Source organism: Chaetura pelagica, unplaced genomic scaffold (genome assembly GCF_000747805.2).
Source record: "Chaetura pelagica isolate M959 unplaced genomic scaffold, ChaPel_1.0 scaffold14, whole genome shotgun sequence".
Lineage (NCBI taxonomy): Eukaryota > Metazoa > Chordata > Aves > Apodiformes > Apodidae > Chaetura > Chaetura pelagica.
In genome coordinates, this window is record NW_009953067.1 from 1,222,002 (window position 1) to 1,228,648 (window position 6,647).

Genomic DNA, 6,647 nt, shown 5'->3' on the forward strand with positions numbered 1-6,647 from the left:
CTGCTGAACTAGAGAGCTGGCAAAAAATACTAATGTCACCCCTGTGACAAGCCCACATCCCACTGCAGAAGGATAGGGCATTCTGCTCCTTCTGCCTCACTTGCTCCAGATAACGGCACTCTGCTTTCCAGCTAGACCAAAGCATTTTGTTAATATCCAAATTAATTCCTCAGTTCGACAGATAGGGCAAAGGTTGGGTACTTGTAATAATGTATCTCTGCAAGGCCTCCCTCCACAAGTTACAAAAGACAGAAGAATGCTCCTTCTTCCTTTTGCCCCTTACCTCCAACCACAACACACATTGTTCCTTCTCTGCCTCCTTTATCTGCCAGCTACCTCCCCTGGACCTTGCTTTTCAAGTCCTCATGGAATTGTTTTTTTCTCCAGATCCTCCCTTCTCTCCTCTGTCCCTGTACACTGCACAGATCACCTGGCCACGCACTTGGCAGGAGCTGGGCTCCATTAGGTCTCTTTAGCTATCATAGTCTTTCATTAGCTGTCCAGAGACATGCTGGAAGCACATCGCAAGCTGTCCTCCAGTGGTCAAGTACTTTGGTGGGATGTTGGCACGAAGAGCCTCCCAAGACAACAGGAGAAGTCTGAAAAAAGAGTAGCACTGAATGCTGGCATCCTAAGCACAAGTCAGGGTGCAGTCAGGAGGGAGGCAATACTTTCCGTTGTCAGGAGGGCATTTTCCTCCATCTCTTCCAGCCTTTTGCCAAGGGAACTACTTAATTTTTCCTCCATGTCCCCAGATGAAAAGGACGATTGCCCCTTCCTGCCAAACAGACCATCTTAATGCATATGTGTGTGGTCTCACAAGTCATTTTCCCACAGCAGCTGAAGCTTTTTGCTGCTGTGCAGAGGATTCTGCTCTGCAGAGCAGCCTGCTTGAGGGAGTCTTGCTCTTGAATCACAGGAGAACATGAATGGAAGTGACCTGCTGGATGGTATCTAATCCTTTGCTATCACAGACAACCTGGTCATGAAATCCTCTGCAGAGACCTATCCATAGCTCCACGGAGCTATTCTGGTGAATTATTTTTTAGCAAGAGTAACCTTTTCATTAAGCATGAACCCAAATCAAACATCAAGCACAGGTTTCAGTTCTGGTTTGGCGCTTCCTAAGCCAAATCCCAACAACCTATGATAACTCTGAACCTTCAAGTTTTCATTTCTCGCTATGTGTTACATGACTATGTGCCTCCAACCAGGCTATCTTGGTATTCTGCAGTGTGAAAATAACAAGTTTGCATTTAGCTGAAAGCCTCTACCCAGGACTCCTGTGTATTGCCAACTGAGTGGGTCCCAAAGTGCATGACAGGCTATGAAAAGGTTTCTAGAAACCACATGGGATCCTGCTGAGAAGCACCCTCCCCTGAACATATTGCAGCACTCACTGATTGTCTTCCAATAATGTGAGACCTTCATTTGTGAGACTCTTAAGGAAATTGCATCCAGTTGTCAATTGCAAAAGAGGGAATTTAAGGCATGCACAGTGTAATTATTCCCACTGGAAACTGCCAAAAACAACAAGGGTGGCATCCCATTGCTGTGAAGAAAAAGAAGAACTGTAGAATATCTGCTGTTTTGTGTTGCCAGGACTTTGATGTCCCATCTCCTCTGAGCATAGCCCTTCCTTGTGGCTCCCCCTCTGCCAGCCTCCCAGCCCCTCCAAGTGTCACACAGGGGAGTACCCACCAGGCTAGGAGGCACAGGGGAGCCCTGCCAGGCAGCCACAAGCTCCTTGGCTACCTGGTGTGGGAGCATGGACCTGTACTCTGGCAGAAAAAGATGCCTCAGGGCTACAGCACCAGCTAAAACTTTGGAAGGTCAAAATTTCACTTACAACATGTTATCAGCAAATTGCTTAGATCCAGGAAGGCATTTAGGTACCGACTCCTCCTGGATTTGACAGGGAGTTTGATGTGTAAATATTCTTGAGGATGTGTCTCTAAAATGAAGATAACAGTACCTCAAACTTTCACAGAGGTTTTGTGAAGAGACAGAAGGTCCACCTGATGAGGTGAGCAGCACTGGCAGACACAGGAAGGTATGCCTTAGGGGCATTGCCCTTCTACAGCAGGAGCTCCCAAGCAAGGACCAGAGCAGGAGGCTCAGTTCCACTGCTCTGCTGCTGCCCTGCTGTCCAGAGAACTTCCCATCCATGTCTACAAGTCACAAGGCTTCCTACTTGGGTATGTCACTGCTTTCGCAGAAGCCCTGCCACAATTAGCCAAACACAGCCCTTCCTGGATTGTCAAGCTGGACAGACCAGGGAAATTGCTGATCCATAAACTGTCCCAGGTTTCCTCACCACCCTCTGGGCTCTGCAAAATAACTTCTTCAAACCAGAGTTTGAAAAGATCTGGGAAGCAACACCTGGATCAGATCTAGGGTTCATTAATCTGTAAAATGTCCTGTTCTTTCTTCTCAAACCAAGCTCTTCTCCTCCCAGTGTAAAAAGCAAAACATAGAAAAGAGCTCTGGGGGAGGCTGGGCCTGGAAGAGGCTCAAAAGAACCAAGTCTTGTTCTTCTGTGTAGATTTTTGCTTCATACAGCATTTTGTATGTGTTTTTGCTCCAGATGTCAGCAGCAGAGCTGAGCAGCCAAGCTGCAGGCAGCAGAGGAGCCAGGAAGGCAGCAGGGCTGTCACAGGTACGCTGGCCAGGTGAGGTGGCCATCCCATGTGAAGGCATTATTGCCTTTTCCCACCCCCATGGCAGCACCCTGGCTTCACTGGCAGTTGCAAGGCTGTTCCCAGTCTGACTCTGCCACTCATTAAGAGGAGCTACGTTTCATCTGATCTCCAGTGAGATGGACAGGTCAAGTGAAACCCCTGGCTGGGTTTCTGAGGCCAGAACTGATGGCTGGACACAAACATCACAGGCATGGCACAGTCCTGCCTGCTGCCAAAATGCAGGGAGCATCCCACTGATCGTCACTTGTACAGCGAGACAGCCAAGGATCACATCGATTAATCTCCAGCATCGGCTCTAGATTCCAGTAGTTGTTTTGATCTGTGTGTGAAATAATACCAGTGCCTTGCTGAAAGTGCATTTGTAGAGGTTTAACAGCAATTAAACTCATATGTGTAGCTCTCACATGGGAGCTCAGCTTCAGTGAATATGGTTTCAATAATCAAGTGGTATTTTGTTTACATGTCATAATTACGACATTAAAATCTATACACAAACCTCACTGGAGACAGAAATCTTTCAATGTATGGTGGTCTTTGCAGCCGACAGCAGGATGCAGAGGTAAAGGGTGACAAGATGGATGTGGTGTGAGCACCCACAGGATTAACCGACACCGCAAACACAGCTGAATACGGTCCCCAGCATCCAACACAGCTTCTAGCTCTTCAGCTGAAGGCTACTTCAGCTTGATGGCTGCCTGAAATTCCTGAAAGATGAGCACCAGTGGGAGACCAATTTAGGATGCTCTGTCACCCAACAGTCACAGCATGGATGAATTATATATCCTCATATAATGTGGTTGTAGGCTAGGGCTCACATTTAGCACGAAAACGATGCTCCCCTCAAATGGCAGGATGCAGGGCCCTGAATCTTAGTCCTTTAAAATTGCCTAGGGCTGCCAGAATGGGCTTAGAGATGCACAGGGGAATTCTGGAGCTTTTTGGGAAACCAGATTGAATTTGAGAGGACTGACAAAGACAGTATCATTCAGCATCAACTACCATAAATCAAGCACAGGTGGCTCAGTACCACTTCTGGTTCAAAAGCCTTCAGCACCTCCCTTTCTCTCTCTGGACCTGCATCTCATACCTCATGGCTGTCTTCTCCACCTGCAGTGTGAGCTTTTGGAGAAAGAAGCTCTGTTGGTACTGAATGCTTGACCCAGAGACTTTGCCTAGCAAGTGATAGTGCCGCAGTGGAGACACAGCCATCACAATTAGCCTAGGAGGCAATCAGTAAGAGGTGGTGGGAAGTATCTTGAGATCTTATTATCTCCCTCAGTTCTGAATGTGGACAACCCTGCCCCATTCCTGGGCAAAGTCAGATCATGATTGTGTGAACAAACCTCTAACCTTACACTGGAACTCGAGGAAAGTACTGGATGCAGGCAAGTGAAGGTGATAAGCTGTATTTTCATGCTTTTCATCTCTCCACATCACAGCTCATGTTTTTCCATGCTACCCCATCATCATCACCGCAGCCATGCTGCAGAGAAGAGTGACTGGAGACTGCCTGGTTGGGGTGTCCTCCTCCAGCCCCAGCCCAGGGGTTTGATGGGAAAGCTCAGTGTACAAGGCCTAAGTCCGGTGTGAAGCTCTGGCAAACCCCCTGCATGGACTCAGGCAAAGGATCTCACTGACAGTGTGGGTGCATCCTTTGCCTGCTGTGGGCGCCATCACTGCTGACACCTGGCACATCCCACCAGGGACATGTCAACCTCACCATGCTGGTCATCTGGACACCACTGCTCACGCTCTTCGGGTTGCGCTGCATGACCAGCTGAGCAGGATCCAAGTGACTGCGCCTCTCTCTAAAATCTGTGTCCACAAAAGAGAGCTAATTTCTTGTGTGTTGAGTCAATGACTTTCCTCTGAGAAGAAGAGTTGTGGGGAAAGGAACAGTCAGGGGCTGAGATTAAACGGTACCTCTAGTAATAAAAGTGAAGCAGATTTGCTTGTAGCAAGCTTTCCTTTCCAAGAGCCACGCCTGGATAAGCTCATTTTCTACCTAAGAGATAGCAGAGCTGTCAGGACATACTCCATGTGACCACACAAGAAAACACAGATGTGACCCCTTGGCTCCTAGGAACAAAGGTAAGGGGAGGGGGAAAAGAACTAGCAGGGGAAGAGAAAACAACAAAACCCAAATTCATACAGCAAACAAATGTAAGAGTTCCTATTTTTACTCATGCCTGGCCCCCTTCCTATTTCTTCCGTTTTTAATCTACAACAAATATCTCTGAACTGTGCTGAGACAATAAATCTGGGCCCCTTTGAAGACCTTGGGCGGCAGCGCAACAACAATACACTTTATAAACCAAACATTTTAGAGATTCATTTTCCCTTTGATCTGCAGCATGGTACCCCCACTGCACACGCATGCACACACCGACGCACAGACACACCCTGCTGACCCCACCACCCTGCCATCTGTTGTTCCCTGGCCACTGGTGATGGACATCAGAGAGGTCATAGCTGGATGCAATACGCAATACACACCCTCGCAGAGACGCACATGTGAGCAAAGCCTTTTTGGTAAAAGAATATCATAAAAGATGCAGCCACTCCAAAACCAGTGAACAGTAGAATACAAGGTCACAGTGGAAGAATTAATCGTTCAATGGTGGGAGCAGGAAGTGGTTGTAAGCAATTTTAGAGTTTGTTTATTTTTAAAGCACAGTGAGAGGAAAGGAAAGAAACTTTATTGCACGATCTCTTTCTTGTATCCCCAGGGACCATCAGCAGGGTCTCGTCCATGAGATCTACTATACAGACTTCAGCCCCTGAACTAGCAGGGTAAGCAAGGGCAACAGCTATTCGTCATCCTTTGTGTAAGGCTGCTCTGGACACTTTGCCTGTGGGTTTCACAGACAGCTGTTGACAGTGACAAAATAAAGAGGCACCAATCGCTTCACCGCTCTAGTAGTTGTACATCTGAGTCCATGTGCCTCCCACAGCCATCGAGCTGAAGGGATGCAAAGCATTTATGGACCACATGTGACTGACAGGTGCATCACCCGTCTACTTCCCAATACTGCTCCCCTGGGCCAGCAAGATAGCTATAGATAAGAAGAGCAAGCAAGCATGATCTCTAAACACAGCAATTAGGGGCAAGAAACAATAATTAAAAAATCCACAGTTGAAGGAAAGAGAGTGAAACTTGGTGTGAGATGAATGCGTGCTCCATGCTCGTAATTCCTTGTCCCAGTGATGTGCAGTCCCCATTTGATCATATCAGCCTCCAGGAGTCAATATTCACAGAGCCCTGTAGCAACAGGCTAGGCTGATTGATCCTATTGAGACAGAAAAGAGGATGCCACATCTGGTGACACCCTGGCCTCTCCTCCGAGGACTGTGAACCAAGACCTGACCTGGATGGCACCTCTTTGACTTACATGAACTGACAGGATCCCAGTGGGAGCTGTTGCGTGCTGATACCGGCTGCCAGGTGTTTTTGTGACTTCTCCCCCCAGTCTGGAGGGGTTGTTGAGCAAGACCGAGGGTCACACGTGGCGCTGTCTCTCGCAGAAGAGGGGCCGCTGCGGGGCCGTATTTTAGAGGGGAAGTCAGATACACCCCCACCGTGCCCACAGGTTGCTGCTGAGACCAAGGTTTAGTTTGCGAATTAACCAGTTTATTAAGGGTTAACACAAACTGTGGGATGAGGTTTAGGGAAAAGGTTAAAATGGCAAATGGCTACCAGGGATGTATCAGGGAAGTAATGTGTCCTCTAGGGAGGAAATGCAAAAAGTACTATGTTCTTAAGGGGGGGCTTCGGCCCCGGCAGCTGCGGGAAGGCCCCGGTGCTCCAGGGGCCAGAACCCCAGCACACTCACCGCTACAGCTCAGGCTCAATCCCCGGGCAGGCAGGCAGGGCGGGCAGGGCAGGCAGTCCCAGCGCCAGGCTCCGCAGCAGGGAACTGTCCCACGCAGGAACATCCGGGCAGG